We start from the raw sequence: 26,382 nt of genomic DNA on the forward strand, positions 1-26,382 counted from the left end.
TCTTATCTTTCACCATTCTTCATCTTTGCTCTCTCACTATGTTCTGTTTTTCTGTTTCTTAAATTCACTCAACTCTTCCCCATTTCAGATGTTATAGATAACAATGTATTTATACTATTTTCTTCCATTGGATTATTTCCCAGTTTACTATCCATTTTCAGGGTACATAATGAGTAACAACAACAACAAAATTCAGTAACGTTGGATTCATCTTTAATCAACACTGTGTGGTATAGCATTTCCAGCAACAGCCCATTATGGTTCACTATTATGAATGTCAGGCTAAGCAAAAGTGAAAGAGATAGATATAACAGATCAATGTGCCAGTTTTTAGTAATTTTTAGATCAGTTATTCTGTTTTTTCTACTGATGAGCTCAATTGAGGATTGGCCAACTTTCTTCTTTTAGAATACATATTTTGCCTTGTTACACGTTGTTGCTCATGAGGATTTTGCTCAGTGTGACAAGGAAGTGGCAGCTTGCTTGCTTACTCCCACACCCTTAAAGGTGTATGGAGTCAAAAGGAAGTGAAGGGTAACTGTTGACCTAGTTGAAACAGCCTCCCAAAAATGTCAAATGAGACTTGGGGCATAAACACACACACACGCATGCCTTCATCTATGATTTGTTTTTGATCAGTGATTTTTGTCAGCATGTAAGTTGAAAACATAGGATTCTTAATCAAAATGTAAGTGGCCCCAAACCATGGAATAAGATTTTGGTCCTACCCGTTGATGTCATAGATGAGAAGTTGCAGATACAGTACTGGGGTCATTGCAAACCTCCAAAGCACCATACATATAAGCTATGGTATGAATGGGGACCTTAGGATTGTTCAATCTGGCAGATCTGTTCAGAGGAGAAAGTCTTGCCCAATATCACTTTGAAGGTTCAGCTCTGGCTGCTGCTTTGATATGTTTGATTGTAGAATCAACAATTAACTTACATAATTTATTAAATTTTTATCATTTTATTTGAGAGAGAGAGAGGGAGAGAGAGAGAGACCTTCTATTCACTGTGTTCTTCCCCAGTGTCCACAATTCAATATGCAGGGCCAAACCAGGAAAAGGGAATTCAGTCTAGATCGTCAACATGAGTGACAGGTACAGGAATCCTTGGGCCATCACATGTTGTTTTTCAGGTTATGTGTTACCAGGCAGCTAGAATCAGAAGCAGAGTTGGGATTCAAACAACAGGCAGTCCCATATGTTAATGTTCCAAGTGTTGTCTTAACCACCACATCAAAAGCCTGTTCCCAATAATTAAAATTCTTAGCATACTACAGACATGGTCTGCAATCAGTGTAATACCAAAGGTGTAAACTCCATTAGTATTTTGAGATGGATTGCTTCAATCCAGGTTGTTCAAAACCTGGCTTGATATACTTTAAGTCTTAGTGGGGTGTTAGTGTACTATTAAGACCATGGGTAGCCTGCAACCTTTGGTATAGTGAAATCTTAGAGCATGCCATGTCTTTTTATGTCAGAACATAACCCCAGCATTGCATTCAATATTAGGAGTCATAGTTTTAAATGGACACTAGCAAGTCTGGGATTCCCAGGGTCATGTCCATTGCAGTTTGCAGTTTGCAGCAACTCAATGGATATTTACTTAGTTTGTGACTGAACTAGCTATGTCACATGTGAAGCACCAGTACTTTTAGTAGGTACTCAGAGTATTTTTTAAATCAATTTTTATTTTTATTCAGAAGGAGGGGAAAAAGAAGGTGGAGGGAGGGAGACAGAGAAAGAGAAATCTTTCATTCACATTCACACCCTAAATATCTGCAGAACAAGCACTGGGCCAGGCTAACATGAAGCCAGGAGGCTAGAACTCAGTCAGGGTCTCCCATGTGGGTGGCAGGAACTGAAGTCCTTAAGCTATCACCTTCTGCCTGTCAGGTTGCACATGAACAGGAATCTGAATCAGATATAGGGGAAACAGGACTTGAACCAGGGACTCCAAACAACACCCATATATCTGTTCCAGAAATGTTAGATTTTTTTTCTTTATAAGTTTATTTATTTATTCAAAACAAAGAGCAAGAGATGAAGAAGGAGAAAGAAAGATTTTATGACAGCAACAGCTAGGCCTAAGTCAGGATGAAGGCAAGAACCAGGAAGTCCACTCAAGTCTCCTGCATGGGTGGCAGGAACTCAATCACTGGACCATCATCTGCTGCTTTTCCAAGCATATTAGAAGGAAGCTGAATTGCAAGCAGAATAGCCAGGACTTGAATTGGCCCTTCAGTGTGGGATGCTGGTATTGGAAGTAGCAGCTTAATCGGCTGTGCCATAATGTAAGTCCCACCCAACCCAGAAATGTTAATGTTTACTCTCTCTTATTAAAAAAGAAACCAGAAATTTACAGTTCTTTGCAAATCTGTAAAGAACTTGTGAATTACTTGGACTCTTTGAATCTCTTAATACTGAGATCCTGATTTCCTGGTTTTACTCTGTGTATTGTGATTCCTGAAGTTTTATTGTTATTAAGATCTTTCTGGAATTGTGGAAATGTTAAAAAGACCCTTCCTACTTCCCTTCTTTGCGCATTATTGAGGACTCTGACAATTTCAGATTGGTGGAAATTCAGAAAGTTAGTTTGTGATTATTCTTAGGTGATTTACTGTTAGGGATTAAACAGACAGTAAAAGAAGTACATCACAATGGTAGAAGGATGTGCCTTAGAAGGATGTGGAGGGCATAGAGATACCAATTTGATTAAACAAATACTGTATTTGAGTACTTTCTATGTATCGGGCACTGTGTAGGCTCTGGGGGCTATAACTGAATCCAAGATAGAAGGTGGATATTAAACAAGTAATTCCAAGTCTGTAATTCTACAGGCTTAGCTCAGAGTAAGGGCTGGGAGAGGAGACAAGAATTCCTTGAAAAAGTAATGATTGAGTGGAGCCTGGGTTGGACAAACATGAAGAGAGAAGAGCATCCCAGCCAGATGTAACCGATGAGTGTCATTAGTGTCGTCTTGAAATCTAAATGTTCCTTTGCAAAGATCATATGTATCATTTCAAGTTGCCCCTGTATTTACTAGAAAGAGAAATGATGTAAGAAACACACACACAGTTAGCAAACTGGAAAGTCATGCTTGTTTTGGCAGTGTTGACCTGACTTACAGACAGAGTAGAAAGTCTTGTCTGTTATGAATTAATGGGTTTGGAGCAGATCTTCTACTCATATTTCTTAGTGTAGCACTTTCTCTCAAGGGCCCGTTATAAAATCCACCTGTTCTAAGAGGATGTAAGTTATAGTACACTACTAGGAGTGCATATAACAGATTACTTGAAGGAAGAGAGAGGATGAGTAAAAGGCTTAATAGTGGGAAGAATGAAACTAAACTCTTGGAAATGAAATTAAACTACATTGGAAGGGGTTGTGAATCCACAGAAAGGGGAGGCCTTGGAGGAGAATGGTAACATTTTCTTCAGATCTAAACTATGCAGAACTGGCTTGTAGAAGGGGTTAAAAGAAAATATTGAAAATGTGAACAATTTTCATGAATGCTTTGACTGTAGGAACAGTCTGCAAGGAAGTAAGAGTACAAAATTTGCCTTGCAAAACCCACGCAGTGAGATTTTTCTGACCTGGACTGGGTTAATCATCTTTTCCTTTGTGCTTTCTGGTGTCTTTGTATTCATCCTGTTTTTGCAGATGTAGCATACCATACTGTGCTGTGAGTTGTTTCATGTCTCTTTGTCTCCTGTTCTCTGAACTACGTGAGACTGGATTTATTTTCTCAGGATTTTCCGCAGCTAACTCAGTATCTGGGGTTTGGTGTTTCCTTGGGTGAATTGTCAGTGTTGAGAGACTGGAAGAAAAGAGTGATCTAAAAAGAGAAAGGACAAAAGAAAAGACCGTATGGGGAACAGATAAGGAAAGAACTTCCCAGTTAAAAAAAAAAAAAAAAAGCTATGATAGCCTCTAGACAGAACCTGACTCACTTTGGGCCATCAGTGGAGGTTTTCTGAGAGGGTGATAGTGAGTTGAGATCTGAAGTATGAATGGGTTAACTAAATGGGGAAGAGAAGCCTAAACATAACTCCAGACAAGGGTGTACGGTAGGGACAGAAGTGATCTAAGAGATACATAGAAGATAAAAATCAATGAGACTTTATCGTTTTGTTGAACAGATGCTATATTTCAAATACTCATCTAGATTCACAGGCACTTTGATGAATGAGAGATGCCAATACTCAAAGGGCCTGCATTTTAAAAAAGAGATTTATTTATTTTTGTTTGAAAGGCAGATTTTACAGAGAGAGAATGAGAGACACACAGAGAAAATCTTCCATTGCTGGCTCACTCCACAATAGCCAGAGCTCAGCTGATCTGAGGCTAGGAGTCAGGAGCTTCTTCTGAATTTTCCATTCGGGTACAGGGTCTTGTGTTGGTTTCCCAGACAGTGAGCAGAGGACTGGATTGGAAGTGGAGCAGCCAGGACATGAATAGATGCCCAAATGGAATGCTGGTGCCTTAGGGCAGAGGATTAGCTTGTTGTTGCCACTGTGCCAATCACAGGGCCAACATTTTAAGGATGGAAACAGGTTACAAGCAAACACCAGATAATTTGTTGATAGGGCCAGAGAAAGAAGAAACAATAATTCATTCCAGTATTCTAGATTGAGCAACTGGGTGGATGCTGATGCCATTCATGCAAATAGGAAATGCTGAATGAGGACCAATTTGTTGTGGATATATAATTTGGAGCACCTGTGAATTGAATGGGCTTATCTCAAGTGGTCAGGTTTTTTTTTAAGATTTATTTATTTATTTTATTGGAAAGTCAGATATATGGAGAGGAGGAGAGACAGAAAGATCTTCCATCTGATGATTCACTCCACAAGTGAGTGCAACAGCCGGTGCTATGCCGATCCGAAGCCAGCAACTTCTAGGTCTCCCACATGGGTGCAGAGTCCCAAGGCTTTGGGCTGTCTTCAACTGCTTTCCCAGGCCACAAGCAGGGAGCTGAATGGGAAGTGGAGCTGCCCAGGATTAGAACCGGTGCCCATATGGGATCTCAGCGTGTTCAAGGCGAGGACTTTAGCCATTAGGCCACTGTGCCAGACCCTCAAGTGATCAGTTTTACATATGGCGTCGAGTTTCAAAGTTTTCTGGGCCTGCAGTAAACATTTGAAGTCAATCATAGGTAGATGGTGATTAAAGTCACATGAGTGAATAGAACTGTCTATAACAATACAAGTAATACACTGTTCAACTCCAAGAGAGCCATTTATATAGAGTGTGATGTAAATATTAACTATTGAAATTATGCAGCATGGTGGCCATGGATGTATGTGTAAGAAATGAATAAGGGAAGAAATGTGGGAAGAGAAGAAAAGTGAACTTTTGGAACCAAATTGTAAATACTTGTAACATTTAAAGGCCAATAATGATATTAATGAATCTAAAGGAAGAGAGGACTTTGAGGGGATAGGGGTCCAGGGACCTCAGTGTTACTGTGAAGTCTGCTAAGATGAGGACTGGACACGCGATCATTTTGCTCATTGGTGGTCTCTGTAAAAGATATTTTGTATGAGTAGTAAGGATGAATAGAGCCAGACTGGAATGGGTGGGAAGCAAAGAAATATAGACAACTGATGTGTCCTGAACATGACATTTTAAAGATGTCCTTACTCAGCCATGCAAGATTAGTCCCAAGTTGGAGTGAATTCAGTTCAGTTAGGGAGGATCCAAATTTAGAGTTGTTGAGTTTAGAAGTAGCTTGGTTTTTGAGGAATAGGTTTTTCTTCTCCTCATTCCTTTGCCATTTTATTTTCTGGAATATGACATTGATTAGAATGCCAGTGTCTGAGGTGACGACAAGAGAGTGTTTTGGAAAAAGGGCTGGAATTTCCAGCACACACATTGAGTTGATTCTACTGTTATATTTGAACCTCACCAATAAATTGGGAAAACATGGTACAGACCACACACAACTTTTGAAAACTCCCCCACTGATGTAAGGATGAGATTTTTCAAGTCTTTTTTGTTTAAATGCACCCTATCGTCATTTCCCAGGCTGTCCTTTGCCCTTGCAGGGGTACCAGTCTTCTGCTGAATTATGGTTTGCTTAGCCTCTTTATTGCAAAGGCCTATGGGAAGTAGCATTCCTTCTAGTTGAGGATTAGCTTGAGAGTAGAGTCTAGAGAGTTTGGTGGCTCCAGAACACACTTGTTGGGACAGACAAGTCCTCTTGTTGCCTTTGTGGTTTTAATTTCTTTGGATTGCGTGCCTTTCCATATGCAACTGCTTTCTAAGAACCTGTTCTCCAAATCTATAGCATTGAGGCCCACTTTCCCCCTGTCTGTCCCTACCCCTACCCCACACCTCTGAATGCTTTTAAGGAAGAGTCCTAAGAATTGGGCTTTGTATCAGCTTTTAGTCTTACTTTTTTTTTTGAGAAATTTCACAAGAAATTAAACAACCTATTAGAGAAAAAAGTTTGTTTTGCCCTTCATGTAGCCTTGAGATAGTCTGTTGTCAAAAGTCACTGCATGTCGCAACACAATTCACTGGAAGGAAAGTATGCTGACAACAGCATTTCCAAGAAGGGAGCCTGGCACTAATTATTGTTTTTATCTGCTCAAATTCACATTTCACTCTTCTGATATATTTGTACATACAGAGTTGATAGCTTGGAAAAGTTAAGAATATATACTACAAATGGTAATATGAGATAGAAATTTAACCAAAGAGAGATACTATTTTTCTATTCAAAAAGAGAGTAAGAGTTCAGAGTTAAGAATTTTCAGTCTCCCTGACAGGTTCCTAGGACACATTCCTGCCCAGCCAGCGCTTGCTTAGCTGGGAAGAAATTATTTTGGAAAACTTGTAGGGTAAAACTCCTTATTGTTTGAGAGTAACTGGAAAGCTGAAGACAAAGATATGCTTTGTCTTGAAGGAATCTTATGGATACTGTGAGAGGTCTTCCAAAATCCATGGACCATGTCTATATTGAGAAATTATGCATGGATTTTACATTTTGGGTGCAGGGAAGTCCTGGTATTGTGGCATAGCAGATAAGACCACTTCCTGCGACTCCAGCATCCATATGGGCACAGGTTTGTGACCTGGTTGCTCCATTTCCAAATCAGCAATCTGCTCATGCACCTGAAAAAGCAACAGAAAGTGGCCCAGGTACTTGGGTCCCTACCGCTCAAATGAGGGACTTGAAAGAGGTTCCTGGCTCTTTTCTTCAGGCTGGTCCAGTTCTGGGCATTGTAACTATGCGGGGGAGTGAACCTCTCTTTTTGTAACTATGACTTTCAAATAAATACTTCTTTAAAAATTAAAAAAATTGCACTGAAGTAAATATCTTTTCATTTCCATGAACTTTTGGAATGCCTAATAGAACAAAAGTATGAATAAAAATTATTTCTTTTTCAGTTGCTGAACAGTTCTTTTTAAAGAGTGTGATTCTACCTATATTCTTTATGTGGAAACCTCTTAAGAGTAAGCTATAATCATTCTTTCGAGGAAAGTACCATGGCAACCAGCCTGAAGGACTTGAATTCTTGTTCTCACTGTTACTTTTACCACATGCTCTTCTTGGTTCTCTTTTTGAATGGTCAGGTGTCAACTGCTGTGAGAATTTGGGGGCAGGAATCTTAGTCAGCTAAGTCCATGACAAAAAGACATCCAGTCAGCTGAACGATGATGACAGCTTGCTGCTGTTGCAGTATTTTGGGGGACATCATTAAATGGCATTTCTACATGATGTCCCAACCATGAGAAATCTCATATGCTTTGCAGGATATTCACTGACCCGCATGGCTAGAGCTATCAAGTGATTTTTTTTCCAAGCAATTATGTAGGCATAAAGAGAAGAGACATTGAGAAAGCAAAAAGTGAAGGCCCATTCTATTTTAAAAAATCTTTTTTTCCTGATTGTAAAAGTGATGTGGATGGTGCATAACTTGGAAAGATGCATTTAGTATTAACATTAAATTGTTCCGTTTTTGGAGACCATGTGTCTGATGGCTTGTGTTTCTTGACTTCATGTCAGCGGAGACAGCAGCATCTCCCAACACCTCTCCCCTCCTTGGCTTTGCACCTCTGTTCCACTTTTCCTTCCTTTCACAACATGATAAACAAAACCACATGTTATTCGTGTGGTCAAGTTAAAGGAAAGAATATCTCACCAAAAATAAAAGAACTATAGCCAACCTTATTACGTTTTTTCTTTGCTGTTACCATTTCTTAAAGTGAGTTTGAAGTAGTAAATTTGGGCAAGTGGTCTTAGCTTGAGCTGCCCCCAAAGTCAGCTTCAAGTCCACTGAAGAAAATTTATCTCAAACAATTGAGATTTTCTTTTTCCAGTCTTCTTTCAACTTCAGTTGGTGTTCTGATGTTGAATATATTTATTCCTCTTCTGGTCTTGGAGTTGTCTGTGTAAATAGATCTGACCACATTTTGAATTATACATTATTCATTCTCTATAATTTCTCTGACAGCCATTTTCTCTCTCTAATCTCAGTTTATAGAATGCAGGTGTATGTATCAATATCACTTGTCCTCAGACATGTTTAAATCTCTGGTTTTTTTTGCACATACACACCACCACCACTATCACCTTAGGAAGACTCTGGCTAATGTCTTTCTTTCATGTTTCCTTCTTTGAATATAGCAGAATAAATAAAATAAAACTGTCAGTTTTTAAAACTGCCCGCATCCTCAAGAGGGGAGGGGTTTTGAACTATGCAAGGTACATCTGGGGGACAAGAGCTAGAGGAGGATTTGATACTGAGTACTGCTGAGATATGTTTGGGCGCCGATTTAATTTTACTATGAGCAAGTAATAGAAAGAGAAGGGAAGTAATGATGTGAAAAAGTATATATGGGTTATATTTGTTTCTTTCAACATGTTTGCATTATTTTGAAATTATTTTTGGTGTGTGATTTGGGATGCAATCATGAGAGTGACGATTTTATAAGCCTTATAGTCCTAGAGTGTGGACCTTTCCTTGATGTTCATGTTAACCACATTGCATGCTATAAATATATGTCCTGATACTGGTGACCCTTTGGGTCTGAGTTTCTTACCTTAGGCCCCTGGGAGCCATGCTTGGTTCCATGTCACGGCCCATTGTAGATTCCTTAGAATTGTGCCACTACCATGAGACTGATGCTAAAGCAAGCCTCCCCCGCCCTCCAAGTTATGGGCTTTGAGTAACCACGGGCTCTGTGTAGGAGGGGAGGCCCCACTCGCATACTACATATGAATCTGCTCATATGTTTAGGGTGGCCCAATGCAAATACAGCTTTCCTGACTGGGGCTGGAGCCAGGGGCCTGAAACTCCTTGATTCTACAATTCAAGTAGGGATACTTCTTGCCTTTCCAACTCGTAGTGAACCATGATGCGCCCTAGTAGAAGGAATCCCAGTGAGTCCTGTAGAGTTCTTAGTTCAGTCTTTGTCATCAGTCCCAAGAGACCAGAAGATCTGGTAATGTGCTTGGGACTGCTGTCTCTTTGGTTTTACATTTGCAATGCCTTGCGTCCTCCTTTTCACCATCCTTGACCTTTTGGCAAAGGTGCTTGGTTATCAGTGGGGAGGAAGAAATTACTACTACTGTGTAGAGCAAAGTTTTCTTTAGCTACAGTATCTAGATGGTTGATATAAGAGGCACATAAACATATCACGTATATAACTATATATGCATATATGTTACATGCAGACCTCATATATTTGGGCATATGGAGTGGGAAGAAGAGGTGTTTATGTATTTTTATATACAATATTTATGTTGATTAATAGTTATATATATCTCCATCCCCACATACATCTTTGTTCTAATCAAGAATTTCCACTTTATAAGTCTCTTTGAGAAGAGTGGATTTTTGTGAAGTTAAGGTTTTATAATAAATAACTAAAACTATTTCTTTTTTAAAAAGCAGATTTATTGATTTTGCTTGAAGGCGGTATGACAGAGAAAAAGAGTGAAAATGAGGGAGAGAGTGTAGTCTGTTATTCACTCCTCCAAATGGCCACAATAGCTGGGACTAAGCCAGGTTGAGGCAAGGAGCCAGGAACTCCAAACAGGGCTCCCATAAGGATGGCAAAGGCTTGAATACTTGAGCCACCTTCCACAGTTTTTCCAGGTGTCTTAGCAGGAGCTGGATCGGAAGGAAGCAGTGATCCCCGAAGATTCAAATGAGTGCTCTAATATGCCTGGATGTAGTCTGCCCTTCTACAACAGAGGCCTGAAAATGATCCTTCTGGAAGGATACAGAAGAGGCATCTTTGGGATAAGGGTGGGAAAATCAACATGGGTAGAAGCCAACGCGGGTAGTGTTAGCACGTGCAAGGCAAACTTCACTCATTAAACCAGCACCCACATCAAGAAGTTGACCATCGCTTGCCAAGAATTCCCCTGCATGCTTCCTTCTTAGCAGTTACTCATCAAAAGTAAACTTCTTCCTGACTTTTAATGCCATAGGTTGGCTTCAGGACAGACGGACTTTGCTAATTTTCAGAGGTTTCCATAATGTTTTGGATTGAAAGCCTGAACAGGAAATCTCTCTGCTTTGCCTCTTGTGTCCTGGTCAGGTGCTGCCTGTAGTGATTCGAGAGGGAGCTTGCAAGGCTAGAGGAACCAAGGGACTTGTTTCCTGTTGTAAGCATTGTTTCATTTCCTTCTTTGCAGTATGGTGCACCCATCTCAGTGGTATTCATTTATAATTGCAATCCAGAGAACTTTCATGTCTCTCTTTAAGATTTATTCGAAAGGCAGAATTACAGAGAGGGAGGAAGGGATGGAAGAGAGAGAGAGTACAAGAATGCAAGAAAGAGGAGATATCTTTCATTTGCTGCTTCACTCCCCAAACAACTGCAGTGGCATGGGCTGGGCCGCGCTGAAGCCAGGAGAGTCACGGACTTCCTTCAGTTTTCCTTTGTGCATGCAGGAGCTCAAGCACTTGAGCTTTTCTCCAGGGAGAAATGGAGCAGCTGAGACTCAAACCAGGGCTTCAGGCAGCAGTGTTATCATTATGCCAAAACTCTGGGTCCCATTTCTGCTTTTCTAGAGAATAAATCTTTACTGTCTGTCAGAGAAGGTAGAAAGCTAAAGAGTTTTGCTTTTATTTATATATATTCAATACATTTATCTATTTGAAAGTCAATAAGAGAGAAAGAGAGACAGACAGACAGACAGAGTGAGAGAGAGTTGGGCCAGGCTGAAGCCATGAGCCAGGAACTTCATCAGGGTCTTCCTCATGGATGGTACTAACCAAAGTACTGAATCATCACACGCTACCTTCTTGAGGCATTAGCAGGAAGCTGGATTGGAAACAGGCAGGAGTTAATTTTAAGCACTCCACAAGTGGAAGTGACTTAGCATGGTATGCCACAACATAGCTCCTCTGGCGAGTTTTAAACATACATTAACCTACCAATTCTTTCTTATTTCTGGAGATACCTGAGGGTCTTTTTTTCCAGGTCTTAAGATATAGGTTTTCTCCCAGATGCCAGGTAAAGGTTCAGTTTTCTTTGATCTGAGGTCTTAGGTAACATTTTTCTGTCAGCTTCTAGCATTCAGAATGTTTGTGCCAACACCTCTTCCATCTTCACATTTATCCTTATATCCTTATATGGCTTATACAGAGAATCTTTGCGATGTTACTTCAGTAGGATTTTGGGATGGAGAAGAATCTGAAGTGTGATTCTAGATCACTCTTTTTTGTAGAACACCATTTACAACCTCGTGCTTTGCCATTATGCGGTGGTCTCTAACACTGGGACATTGAGGTCGAGCCAAGTTCACCTAAGTTTCACCTTAGGATGGATTATTTTCAACTGTCTTCTCACTTCAGTCCCTCAAACTCACACACTCTATTTGAGTCTCTCCACTTGTTTTTCACTTGTGCCCTCACAAGTCTAATCTGCCGTAGACACAGCTCGGGTTCAGCAGGAGCCTCATCCCTTCCTCCCAGCCTTCTCTCTCACTGGAGGAGTCAGGTGGGTCACTGTGTTCCAGTATTGTTCATGATTAGAAGCATGCTTTTCCTTCTGGTAGAGCATTGTGTAGCTATTGCATGCTTTGGGCTCACAAATAGGCATCTGATTGGACTGTCTGTTTTTTCTAGACTATTTGTTTCAAAAGATACCTTGCCATGATAGGAGCATTAACACAATATTGACTTATAAACTATAGCTATAAATGCAGTTATTTATTGTTTTGTATTTTTTAAAGAAACATTTTTGCTGATAGGAACACTTTTATCTTTAAGTGTTGCTCATATAATACAGTGTTAGGAAAAAACAATATAACAGCTAGAGAGGTGTGTAGCAAAATTTCTAAAGATCAACTTCAGAACTTACCTCTTGTAGAAATCTTGCTTATTTTGAGACGTGGAGCTGACACAAAAGATGTCTAGAGGGGATTCATTTTAAGGTTTTTACATGTACATCAAAGGAATCTGAATGCTTCCAAGATGCTAGCGTGTTTTGTTGAATTTCACACCTTTGTGTCCCAAGTCAGGAAACTGTTGTGGATCTGTGCTAATACCCCAGTGTTGAATGCCAGCATATGCTGGTGCATATGCTAAACTAGGAGTGAAGACTGCAGCACTCAGATGCGTCCTAGGTATTTCTCACCCAAATTCAGAGCCAAGTGGCTCCTCTAGGCAAACTTTCCTTAAACTTTCCTCCTGGCTATGATTTAAATTTAATCATTTTAAGTTGCTGATTAACATATTATCCATGTAGTTGAGACATGAGACTTGGTTGATTTCCAGAACCTAAGGCGACAGTCCTTATTTCCAGAGTTGTAAGGTGTAGGAGTCATTTGTGATGAGTAAGCTTTTTGACCTGTATGGCGTCTCTGTGAGTAACACTCTTCCTGTTCTGAGGCTCTGACATTCTAATAAGGGCTGACTTCAGCCCATGGCTCAAAAGTAGTCATGTGACCCAAGCTTGGATCATCAAAATACTGCATGCCCCTGATAAAAGTGATGGTTCAGGAAAGGACACCTGGCTCAACTGGCTTGTCTGAGTCTACACTGGAGCTCTAGCCAGCCGGTGCTGTCTGGGATAAGTGTCCTTAGGTCTAAGGCAATGAAAGTTGAAAACTCTGTTATCTGTCTTCACCACTTGCAGAAGAGACAAGCTGAGCAAAAAGGGAATGAAGAAAAACAGAACTAAGAGTTGTAAGAAAAAAAGAACTGTGTTTTTAGATTTTATTCTTATTTAGTGAAAGAGTTACAGAGATAAAGGTGCTGGAAAGAGAGAGAATCTTTTGTCTACTGGTTCACTCCCCAAATGGGTGCAATGGCCAGAGCTGGCTGAGGCTGAAGGCAGGAACCAGGGGCTTTGTTTAAGTCTCCCATGTGAGTGTAGGGGGCCAAGAACTTGGGCCATCTTTTCCTGCTTTCCCAGGCACTTTGTCAGAGAGCTGGGTTGGAAGTAGAGCATCTGGGACTTAAACCAGAACCCATATGAGGTACTGGTGTTAAAGGCTTGACCCATTAGGCCATGATACTGGCTCCTGAAGAGGCAAATTTCTGATGATCCAAGTTATGTTCCAGGAATACCCCTGGGCTTTCTAATTAGAAGATGTTAATACATTCTCCTTTTGAAAAAGCTGGTTTAATTGGATTCTGACTCTGCAGTTAGGCATAGGAGCTTGATGCAGCAGTTAAGATGTCACATGGAGCTCTAGCATCCCAAATCATAGTGCCTGGATTCTAATCTTGGCTCTGCTTCTGGTTCTAGCTTCCTGCTAAAGCACAGCCTGGGAGGCAGTAGTGATGGTTCAAGTAGTTGGGTCCCTGTAAATCACATGGGAGGCTCAGCTTTAGTTCCTGCCTTAAGCCTGGCTTAGGCCTTGCTATGGTTGGCACTGTATCCAGCAAATGAAGAATTCTCTTTCTTTCTTTCTTTCTATGTCTTTCAGATAAATATCACACTGCTCCCCTCACGATTGGAGGTATATTGCTATAGTGCTCTTTACTAACAGATTTTTGTTGTAAACTGTGTACTTGGTCATATTTCAGGTATCAATTGAGTTGTACAAGTCAATTGGGCTGTCTGGATGAGCTTGAGTCATTATTTGCTAAGTCTCCTCTTTGTACCACTTGGATGCCTGTGAACCAACAGTAATGAACTGGCATTCTATTTGCAAATGATTTACTTTGACAAATTGTCTGCTTTTCAGTAACCAGAATCCTGATCTGTAAAGTGATTATAGAATTACCATGGTAATAGAGATACAGTGGTGTTTCACATGAGTCTTTTTCTACTTAATTATAGCAATGAAAGTGGTTTATTATCATTGTAAGATTTTAATCTCTCAATTGATCAGAATGTAGTAAGAATTTCTGAATCCAAACAGGTTAATCTAAATAGGCTTTTCAATAGGAAATTTGAGAAAATGTAGATGGGTTTTTTTTTTGTGTGTGTGTGTGTACTCAGGTTCCAAATATGATTTATTAACGAAGTGTTGACAGCTGGTATTCTAAAATGGCAATGCTAAAGCATGTGTCAATTTTAAGATAATTTAAAAAAATTTTTAAAAATAAAGCCAGTAAGGATAAATGCACTACAGAACATACTGTTAAGGAGAATTGTTATAGTCTCCAAAGAGTGTGCATACAATAGTTTCAATATATTTAAGTAGTTGGCTGCCAAATTCTCTTCCAAGCACCCTTTCTATTAATGTATTCCCTTCTCTGTCTATCTGAAATTGGTTCTTTTATTTCCTACTCTGTGACACTTTTGGAAATAGTTTTATTGATAAAAAATTCAAATATTATAACATCACCCTTTATAATATACAATTCAGTACTTTTCACTCTATTATTTTGTAGAAGATAAACTATACTTAGTTGCCTTCATTATATCTGTTAAAATTCCAATTGTGTGTTTATTTTTTTTAAAGATTTATTTATTTATTTGAAAGAGTTACAGGGAGAGGGACAGTGATAAATCTGTCATTCACTGACTTACTGTGCAAATAGGTGTAACAGCAGGGACTGGGGCAGGCTGAAGCTGAGAGCCAGGGACTTCTTACATGCTTTTCCATGTGGATACGGGGGTTCAATGACTTGAACCATTTTCTGCTGCTTTTGCAGCTGTATAATCAGGGAAATGGGTTGGAAGTGGAGCAGCAGGGATGTGAATCAGTGCGTTTATGGGATACCAGCATTGCAAGTGTGGGCTAAACCTGATAAGCCATCACACTGACTCTCAGTTGTATTGCTTTTGCTATTTATCATTTATGCAGCTTTGTGAGACTAAAGATAATTTTGTAATGGAAAGGCAGAGACCTAAAAAAATACAAGATTATGATCAGGTTTCTTTCCTGAGGTTTTTAATAATTTCTAAAATTTCTCTAATAAATATGATCTTTTTTAGCCAGAAAATTTTCGATGTGACTTTACATACAGAATTCAAATACAACAACATTAGTCAATCTTAGCAATATAATATTAAGCTTGATATAATATTAAACTAAAAAGGAGTTCCAAAGGATTACGAACATGGAATACTTCAAAAACAACCCAGGGCCTGGCACAGTGGCCTAGTGGCTAAAAGCCTCACTTTGAACATGCCGGGATCCCATATGGGCGTTGGTTCTAATCCTGGCAGCTCCACTTCCCACCCAGCCCCTTCCTTCTGGCCTGGGATAGCAGTCAAGGACGGCCCAAAACCTTGGGACCCTGCACCCACGTGGGAGACCTGGAAGAAGTTCCTGGCTCCTGGCTTCGGGTCCGTGTACCACCAGCCATTGCAGTCACTTAGGGAGTGAATCATTGGATGGAAGATCTTCCTCTCTGTCTCTGTACATATCTAACTTTGCAATAAAAAATAAAATAAATCTTTTAAAAACTTTCCAGTAAAAATAAATAAATCTTAAAAAAAAACCAACCCAGATGACAACATTTTTGTATGAATGAATATAAACTATCCATGACAAAAATGAGAGCGTGCTGAATGTGGAATATAGAATGATAACACTCCTGGGACCAGGAATATTAGATGGAGGAACCACAAAATTAGAAAGGCTATCATTAAGGATCTAGCTCTTCTTATTTGAGTACTTGTAACACTTTTGAAATATGGAGATAGATAGATAGAAAGATGATAGATAGAGGACGTATTAAAAAACCCATTCTCTCATTCATGTTGTCTGCCTTGTGAATTTCAGCAAGTTTTGCTAAAAGATTTTTTTCACTAGAAAGTGGTAGCTACCCTGGGACCAGAACTACAGGACAGCACTTGGTGGTATCTCATGTCTTCCTTCCTCTGAAAGGAAATAGAAAAGAAACAGAGGATGGGAAGGACTGAGCCGTCGGCATCTCAGGCTGTGACCGTGCTATTTATCTGGCTGGCTTCTCTGGCCTGGCAGTTTAATGTTCTGTATACTTTACCAGCATGGGAAAAGCTACCCAATTTCGTTCATGGGCAGGCCAGCCAGCCACATTCACAGGCAGCAGCATATCCAAAGTCAGTGTATACTAACGGCAATAATTACAAAGAGGGGGAGAAAAAGAGATAATTGTAGGTTCAAAGAGTGGTACCTTTTATGTGGTCATTTAGATCTGTGTGTGAAGTGAAGAATTTAAAAGTCAGAAAGTGACTCCATGTTTCACGAAGTTCCTGATGTCTGCTCAGCTCTAATTTCATGGGATTTCCTGATGCGAGATGTGTCATCACCCCGTCTCTGTTCCTTGCTTTAGACATATCCTTTAGATGAAAAAGGTTTCTGAAGACAGGAAATGGAAAGATGACAAAATACCTTTTGGCAAATGCTTCCACATATAGAAACGGGTGTCTTGAATAGTCCTCAGAGAGCTGCTCACTCAGCACTCCAACCTTGCACATGTAAGATAGCAACCCTGAAGGATAGAGTATCTTGCAGCGTCCCCCAGAGACCTGCCAGTAGGGGCAGGACAGAGCTCCAGGTCCCCTTACTGTCTTCCCAGAGTGCTTGCCACTACTCCACAAGCTGGTTTGTAGCTGGTTTGATGTACAGAGAAATATGGTTTATCAGTCTCCCAGTGATCATTTATTTCATAATTTGATGCTTGCTTGTTTCAAAAAGGATTTGAAATAGTGTACCAAGTTATAATACCCTAGCATACAAAGGAAAAATAAAAAACAAGACAGAGAAATAAGTAGTAACTACCTGGAGGTAAGAAACTGGAGTAAATTGGTTTCTGTGACAGGGCCTGGGTGTATGCAGCACACAGGTATTGTGGTCTGCAAGGTAAGAGAACGTTGGGGAGTATCTTCAGCTGTGTGTCACAAAGTAGTGAAAGCACGCAGAAACACAAGTACAGTAAAGGCTCATTTTGCTTAACAGAAATATTTCAGAAAAGTTGTCTGAATGTCTAAACAAATTCTGTGTTGCGCTGGACATCTATGTACGGTCTGCGGACTTTGGAGAAGCCATGTTTAATTTCTAGGAAGCTTTGCAGTTCTAGAAACCAGTGTGTTGGGGGTATCTGATAAGGAAGTCTTGATGAATTGTGGGTGGAAAGGAAATGCTAAGTATAAAGCTCCCCTCCTTCTTACAGGCTGGAACTAGCGGATTCATCTCCTTATCTCCCTCACCTGTTGCTGAGAGGAAACACCTACAGTAATATTTATGTGTATGTAAATATTCATACATAGTGTAACGTGAGTGCAGGTCTGTGCTTAGTGTATTTGTCTATGTACACACACACACACACACACAGTCGTCTCCCTCCCTCCTCCCTCCTTATCCACTAGAATACATCCCAAATCCCCAGTTGATACGTGACGTTGCAGTTAGTAAAGAATCCAATCATGCTGTGTTTTTCACCCTGTACATCCATAAATGTATTAAATTTCAATTTGTAAATTAGGCACAATAAGAGATGAACAAAAATAATGAAATAGAACAACTGTAGCAATACACTGTAATACAAATTATGTGCAAAGGATCTGTCTTTTCTCTCAGGATATCTTACTGTACTTTCACCTTTTCACTTAAAGGAAGCGCTTTAAAACATCTCTTTGACATGTCCAAGTTGCCAGAATCATTACTATTGTACTTTGGAAGCATAACTTAAAATAAGGGTTGCATGCACACAAGCACTGCAGTGTCACAGCAGTCAGTCTGGTAGCCAAGACAGCTACTGAGTGGCTAAGGGGCAGATACTGGAAAGGACTGTCTGGACAGCAGGGCCAGTCATATCCCACATGAGATGGAGCATCATGATGAGACATTTGATCATGCACTTTAGAATGGTGAACAATTTAAACAATAAATAAGTATTTCTAGAGTTTCTTGCTAAGAATATTGGGGGTCTCAGTTGACCCTGAGTTGCAGAAACAATGGAGGCAAAACTGAGGAGAATGGTGGGATTGCTGTAGTGAAAATTTACTCAATAAAACTGGGAGACATGCTGGTAAATGGTAGAAACTGTGATGTTCTTTTGGAGGAGTTGTGTTGAAGTGTATTGGACTTCACTTGTTTTATGTCTTCTCTGGATAGCCAAGCCTGTATAAGGAGCTATACAGTAACAGGGCTGCACTGGGACTGGTTTATTTGCAGGCTGGTAGACATCTCTTACTCTGAGGTCTAGAAATCTTTAGGTCTTTTCCCTGCTTAGGACCATGAACCATTGTATATTCCGATGAAAATGCTGACTTTGGGATACTCATTGATAGCATTAGCTCCTTGATTTAACTCTGCAAAAATACTATTTATATCTTAATGGACATTTTCAGGCAGTTTCAGGAAGTAGTTTGTAGGAAGGGATATTTGGGCCACACTAAGTAGTCCTCAGCTTCTTTGCTTTGCAGAAAGCATTCTTAAGGGAGGGGATAATGTCTGGTCTTTCATACAGTGGTCTTTGTTACTTAGAGTATAAGAATTCTCTTTGCTTCTAAGTCTGTGTTCTTTGAAGACGATAACTTTGGTTTAGTGAAACCTTATAGAACATTTTCAGAAGTCTCTAAGGTTGCAGCTGGGGAGGGGTAGCCCCGAAATAGTATCACTGTCTCTGTTAACATCAAGTCATCTGGACTTGCTGTTCACAGGCACAGAGATCCTGGAGGAGGGCTTAGTTGCCATGTTTGGGCATTTACTGAGTCTGACGATTCTTACAGGGTGTCCGAGGTGTGCTCCCCGAGGAGGCCCTAGACTGAAGAAATTATATTTGCAGCCAGAGAATTCATAATTTGCTACATATGGCCAGTCCTTTTAAACAGTTTTCTTTCTTCCTTTTGCCTTTTCCCACACCCACTCCCACTTAATGTTGGCTGCCCTCCCAGTACCTTCTCACCACTAGGGACTTTAACAGGCAGATTCTGTAGGCTTTGAGAGCCAGCACCTCTCCTCTCCCTAATCTCCCCAGACTTGCATTTCTTGCCTCCTGTTTCATTTTAATCATTTTATTTTATATATATATATATTTTTTTTTTACATTACTGGTTACTTACACTTGTAGATGAAACATTGACTAACAGTCAAGGATATGTTCTTGGGGCTGGGAAGAGGTGTCAGTATTCTTTGCCTGCTGTAGAGTAGGCCAAGGGAGAGTGCAACTTGGCAGTGGGTAAAGCTGCAGGTTGTGGCTTCAACAGAGGCAGTAGTATGAATGGATATGGGTAAAGGATCATGGCATTCTGGAGTTGGACAAATCTTACCTGAAATTCAACCACTGTTGGGCTGTGTGGCCTTGGGTGAATTACCTGATGTCTTTAAGCGTCAGTGGCCTTTACTTTATCTGTCATTGGGCCTGTAGACTGTTATGCTATCTAAATGGGGTGATGGATAATGAAAGCACTTATTGTCACACATAAAACACTTCATAAATATTATTTTCTCTTTTCTTTCATTAGGGAGAAACAAACAAAAAAAAAGCCAAAGACACGAAAATCTCCATGTTCTATTAATAAATGCTCCCATTTTCTTTTCCATAATATTTTCATAATACTTTAAACTATGTGGGTAATTGTTTCAACATTTAATTTTTCCACCAAATTATTTAATTACATTTATGACAGACACATATTTATTTTGAACATGTCAGTGGAGCCATTAATTTATCCTAATGGATTTACAGTATGGCCAGACATTTTCACTGCTAACTTTGTGGTGATAGAAAGCTGTGCTGCTTGCCATAGATTTATCTTGCTTCAATCATTTCTTAATCAAAATGAATTCCTTCAAAGTCTAGATAAGAGTCCCCCTAGAGGAAAAGAGTAAGAAGATTTTTTGTCTGAAAACTATTTAAGCCTGATAGTATATCAGCCCAGACTGACTCCCACTTTTTGTCTTCCAGCATTAGCAGAAACAGTGTTTTATGTGGGGCGGGGGAGGTGATGACTAGTGATGGAAGAGAAGTAATGAGATTTAGAGACTTCTATCCATTCTTTCCTCCTCCCCCCTCCTCCCTTCTCTCCCTCTTGCTCTTGTTCTCTTTCTTCTTAAAACGGCCTTTCTGCACAGCTGGTGCATGGCACAGTTGTTTGGTTCCCAGATGCCTTTGCAGCCCACACTTTGGTGACGACCCTCCCCCTGCCCAGTCTTTGTTCCCTTCCAAGAGATTTCGTTCTCAGGGAGATAAACAGGTTCATTGCCACACCTTTCCTCATTAATGCCTCAGCTCAGATAGTCCTGACTGACAGATGGGCACTCTCAGGCTTGAAAGTGGTAGCAAATAAAACAGGTGCCTGTCAACATCCTTGTTTTCCCATCAACCTATGACTTGGAAGTTTAGGTTAAAATTTATGTTATACCCAGAAGTTTCCCAATAGTTCTTTCTGAAATGTAGTTCTTATTACATTTTTAGAAGTTTTTTCATTCATTTATTTGGAGAAGGGATGGGGATTTGTCACAAACACCAGTAGCAAAAGAATTCTAAGCAACGATAGTGACAGATTAAAAAATACTCAGGCAGTTAGAATTTTCCATTTGTTTCAAGTTACAGAAAAGATCTCCAATTGCTGCTTATGTTCCAAAATGGTGGCAGGCTGATCATTAGTGCACATAAAAGAAAAAATTTTATTTTTAAGAAAATCTTTACCCTTCTCATCTTAGTTAGAATAAGGCAAAGCAATAGCCTCTTCAAGCTGTGGATAATGATACAAGCTCTATGTGATGAATGTCCCAAAGCTATGAAATAAACACAGGGAGAGTGGTAAGAATCCTAACGTGAGCTGTTAACCATGCATTGTAGGTCTGTCTCACATATAAATTATAGCTGTAGCCTTGTTTAAAACTTTAAATAAAACTGTTTATGTTGGGATGAGATAAGGACTGACAGAAAAATGTTGCTTACTAACATTTATCTTTCTCTGTAGACTTTATCTAGTAGAAATGTGTGTGTGTGTGTTTTTTATAGAAGTTAACATTTATTCATAATGAGCAATATAGTGTATGGGGTGCGTTCTGATTTGAATGATTTCATTTAATTGAGATGCTCCCCTCTGCTGGATGACTACTCAGATAACCTGCACTGGTTAAAGCTGGGCCACGTCAAAGGACTTCATCTAGGTCTTGCTTGTTGAATGCGTCGGCTCAGCTACTAGAGGCCTCACCTGCTGTTTCTGGTATCTGGTATCTGGAGCAGAGCCAGGGCTCCAAATCAGGCACTCTGATATTGGATGTCAGACTACACTGAACATGTACAGGCTTTCGACTTCAAATTAATTTGGGAAGGACCAGGAATAGGTCAAGCCAGAGCCAGCAGCTAGGAGTTTCATTTTGGTCTCCCACATGGTTGCAGGGGCCAAAGCATTTGAGCTCCTTCTCCCTCTGTAAAATCTATCTTTCAAATAAAAATGAATTGTTTTCCTTTTAAAAAAAGGAAATTTAGTCTGAAATACTTGAGATATGCAATATTGTTGACTGTATTCATCCTGCTGTTTAGTAGATTTCAACACTCATCTTCCATGAAACTTTGTACCCTTTGAGAATGAATTCCTAATTTTCCCCTTTTGCTTATTCTTTGACTCATCCCATACCTCTGTTAACCATTGTCTATAAGAAAATTTGACATAAAAAAGTAAGAGGCGATTTGAATGACATGAACTCTTTTGATAAATATATGATCACAATTTTTTTTATTATTTCAAACTTGGTCATATTTTTAATCAAGGTATCTTAAACATAGATGCTTATTTTTTTGAAAATGTAATTTAATGAAAACTAATAGAAATGATTTTATATGTAGCAATTTAGCTTCCCCACAATTACATTGTGTTATATCCCTACCCATTTTATTCAGCGCCAATTAAAGTGGAACAATGAGTACAAAAGCCATTCTGGTGTTGTTAAGACTTGAAGAGCAGAACTGCTGTGTTGTAGGAGGGTCTTCTCTCCACCTAGACTCTGAGGACCTCGTCCAGCTGAGGCCTGGATGCCCTTCTCTGGTTCTACCCTGAGGCCACATTGGGGCCCTGTGATTGCCCCCTCACTGTGTCCTGGTGAGATGCCTGATTTCCCCAAGCCAATAGAAAAAGTTCCTTGGAAATCCATGGTAAAACCACAAACTGGGAGATGAGAATGCATGTTCTCTTCTCAGCTCACGTTGTATCTGCATGTCTGGAGCTAAGGGAAAGAGCAAAAATATACAAACATGGAAATGATTTTCATCAAGCTATAGCTTCCATAGTATATTCCAGATAAGATCCGAGCTATTGTAATGCTCGGAACCACTGCAACAATTTTCCTTTTTTGTATTTAAAGATTTAAAACATTTTAAAGGAATTTATTGTATTAGATTCTTAGTCATAATAAATGCATAATAGTTACCATATCACGGTTCTTACGTTAATGTGATATTAATACAAAGAGAGCAGATTGAATTTATTTCACAAATACAACTGTAAGAATGTAAGGCTTTCTTTAAGATTTATTTATGTATTTGAAATACAGATTTTACGGAGAGATTAGGACAGACACACATAGGTGTCCTCTAAATCCTGGCTCATTCCCCAAGATTCTGTTTGCAAACTATTCAAGCAAACGTGTTAACATAAAAGAATTTATTTATTAATTGTAACCAATTTAATCATATCAGGGTTTTCAAAAACAGGATGGTTTTTATGGGACAAGGCAAAAGGAAACACCTATTCCAGAGGGAAAGCATACTTGAAGGGCTGGCCAGTGTGCTTAAGGATTGGAGAGACTGATGGAGCTGAAGATGAGGGTGGTGGCAGAAGAGGATGGGGAGGGGAAACTGCCTTGAAGGTGGGGAAACTTAGAGCTGGAAAATTAATAGTTGGATCTCTGGAAGGAATCTCTTTTGTTTTTTCATCATTGTATGGCTGGCTGCTGTATTCCTTCATGTCCACAACTGGACTGGGATGCATTATATCCAGGACAGCCCAGCAAGGGCAATGGAGTCTGAAGTCCTCTTGTCTGCTCTGAGGCCAGATAACCGGGATTGAGAGATGAGTCTAGGTCCAATGGGTGAGGTGAGGAGGGAGGAGAAGTGTATGGCACCACCTGCTGGTTCTGAAGATGATCACGCAGTAACCCCTTTTAATTGAGAGAGAGAGAAGTAGTGTGTGTTAGGTAAGAGTAGCTGGCAGTAATCAAGTCCATCCTTTGTTTCCTCCACGAGTTCCCCTGGGGCTTTAGGCTGCCACTTTGAACGAAATAAGATTTATTTATTTTTTATTTGAAGGACAGATTTACACACACACAGAGAAAGAGAGAGAAAGAGAGAGAAAGAGAGAGAGAGAGAGAGAGAGAGAGAGAGAGAGAGAGAGAGAGAGAGATATCGATCTTCCATCCAATGAGTCATGCCCCAAATGACTTCAACATTTGGAGTTCAATGGCTCTAAAGCCTGGACCTTGAAGATTCTTTCTGGTCTCCCATGTACGCACAGAGGCCCAAGGACTTGCATCTTAGGTATATTAGCAGGGAGGTGTGTCAGAAGTGGGACATGAACCAGTGCCCATAGGAGTTACCAGCACTGTAGGAAGATGCTTAGCCTATTACACCATGGCACTGGCCCCGAGGCTGCCACTTTTGTGAATGCCCAATCTTTCTTTGTTCTTCCTTTTGAAAATTTGCACTTTATTTTTATGGCTGGTTTCTCTGATCACAGTTTCGCTTCTGTTGAATAAGGTCAGTCCTAATGTTTAATTCCATGAGATTTTACTTGCATTTGCCTGTGTATGTGGGTACATGCATCTGTTTGCATTTGGGTTGGAGGAGATGGGTCACTCTGTGTCTTTACCCCATAGAGAAGATTTTCATTGTTTCCTGACTTAGTGGAGGAGGTTACTGTGGTCTTTCTGTGGGCATACAACCCAGTAGATGCTGTTTTCTTTTTGGAATTTTCCACCAACCTTCTCTTATTAGTAACTGGAATAAAGAAATGCGACCAGACTTTTTCCTTTGCAAATTCACCAACATTAGTTTTGATACCATATTGCACTGAACAGAGGTCTTTGAAGTTCTTGTGCCTTACACTCAAAGGTGTAACTCTCATGGTAGAGAAGTTGGCTAGCTACAGAGGTTGTCAGCATCTTTCAGATCACATATGGTAGTTATCACCTGCTGGTTCCAAGAATCTGGTATGACTTTATGGGAGAATGGTTGTCATGTTGAGTTTGAGTGTCTGGCAGCCATTCAGATGAATATATGGATAGAAATCTGAATGTATAGTTGTGTAACTTAGGAGCTCGTTGAGGATCAGAGGCGTGAAGTCTGGATGTTACTGGTTTGTGCATGGCAGTTGAAGTTGTGGACATCTGTAAGATCACTGAGGGAGAAATGGAGAAGACTTGCCTAGGCTGAGTTGGACAGAAATGTGGTCTGCATAACTGGATGAACCACAATCTTGTGCCTTGTGATCCTGTGAGACTGAGAATACATACACAAGAACTAAATGCATAACAGTTCAGGTTTAAGGGCCAAGTTAGTGGAGGGTGAGATTGTGTAAGTGTTACTGAAAATAAATTTGTCAGGCAGTCCCTTTCATGCAAAGATGGGGAAGTTAATAGAATCCAACAAATCTAAGATTTACTAACTGCAAAGTAATGGGTTCCATGCCAACAGTGAAAAAAAAATCACAGATGAATTAGATCAGTTCTTACTCCCAAGAAGTGAGGGAGACAGATGTGCAAACACATAACTGTAATATAAGGCTCAGTGAAATAAAGGTGATAACAGCTGAATGTAGTGGGAACTTCACAGAAAGAGTAATTAATTTCAAAGTGGGTCTTGAGGGAAGTTTTCAAAAAATGTGGCTTGTTGGAACTCCACTTTGCAAAGAAGTGAAGGGAGAGGATCTGAGAGTGACAAGCCCTTTTGTGCTGAGGCAGACTTGCTGGGAAAAGCTGAGTCCTGGGGAGATAACTTTTCACGTTCTTTGTGCAGCCTCTTAAACCTCACACCCCCAAACAAGGACCTTCAAAATACAAATCTTTTTTCCTCATCAGGTTTTTAATGGTACCTTTCAAGGAGAACTTCTCCATGACACTCTCAACCAATAAAAGTGATGCTTTGTGTTCCCTTCTCAGGGCAGAGAGGAGCAGCATAACAAGTAGTAATGTCACTCACATTACCTTTCTGTTGAGCCACGAAGGCCTTTCAAAAAAGCTTCATGGAAAATGGAATTAAAAGATGAGTTTGGTTGCAAAAGGGTTTTAACGTCTGTGCTTACTTTCCTACTTATTTCTACAATGCTTGTTTTCTACGAATCCTTGTAAGATCTTTTGTTTAGTGGTCATCATTTTAATGGCTTTGAAAATATTTCAGTGAGATAAAGTCTAATGAAAAGATAAATAGGAAGTGGGCATTTGGCACAATGGTTAAGCTGCAGGTTGGAGTGCCTGGTCTTGAATCCTAATTGCAGCTTTCTGCTGTTGGGCACCACGACAGGCACAGATGATGGCTTGGATGAGTCCCTGTTACCCATGTGGGAGTCCAGTGCTGGCTTTTGTGATCTTTTGGAAAGTATAAAGCATCCAGTGAGAACTATTTCTCTCCTTGTCTCTGTCTGTTTCTCTATCTTCCAATTGGATAAAATCAATATAAATTAAAAAAATGATTAAAAAGTAAAAAAAGATTAAAAGATGTTGTTTAAGTAGATGATTAAGTAAAAATCAGGAATTGACTAAAGCTGACCAGTGTGGCATGAGTTTATTCTGGTGGAGACAGTGCCTGGAGGTTACTGTCACTTTGTTCTAGAAGAAGAACAAAAATGAAAAATGAGGGTGCTACATCCTTTATATTAAGCTGTCTTCTTGATGTCTCCAATGTTGAGGTTTTCTTTCTGGAAGGGTACGTGTTAAGGCTTAGCCCTCACTATTGTGTATTATTATTGTTATTATTATTATTATAGGAATTGTGTCTCTCAGTTACACTATTCTAGAGTTACTTTTCTGGCCAGTGTCTAAGCCTGTCCCTAACTTTTCCTCCTTCCTTGTGCT

This window comes from Ochotona curzoniae, unplaced genomic scaffold (genome assembly GCF_017591425.1).
Source record: "Ochotona curzoniae isolate NIBS_2020 unplaced genomic scaffold, NIBS_Ocur_1.0 contig_64, whole genome shotgun sequence".
Lineage (NCBI taxonomy): Eukaryota > Metazoa > Chordata > Mammalia > Lagomorpha > Ochotonidae > Ochotona > Ochotona curzoniae.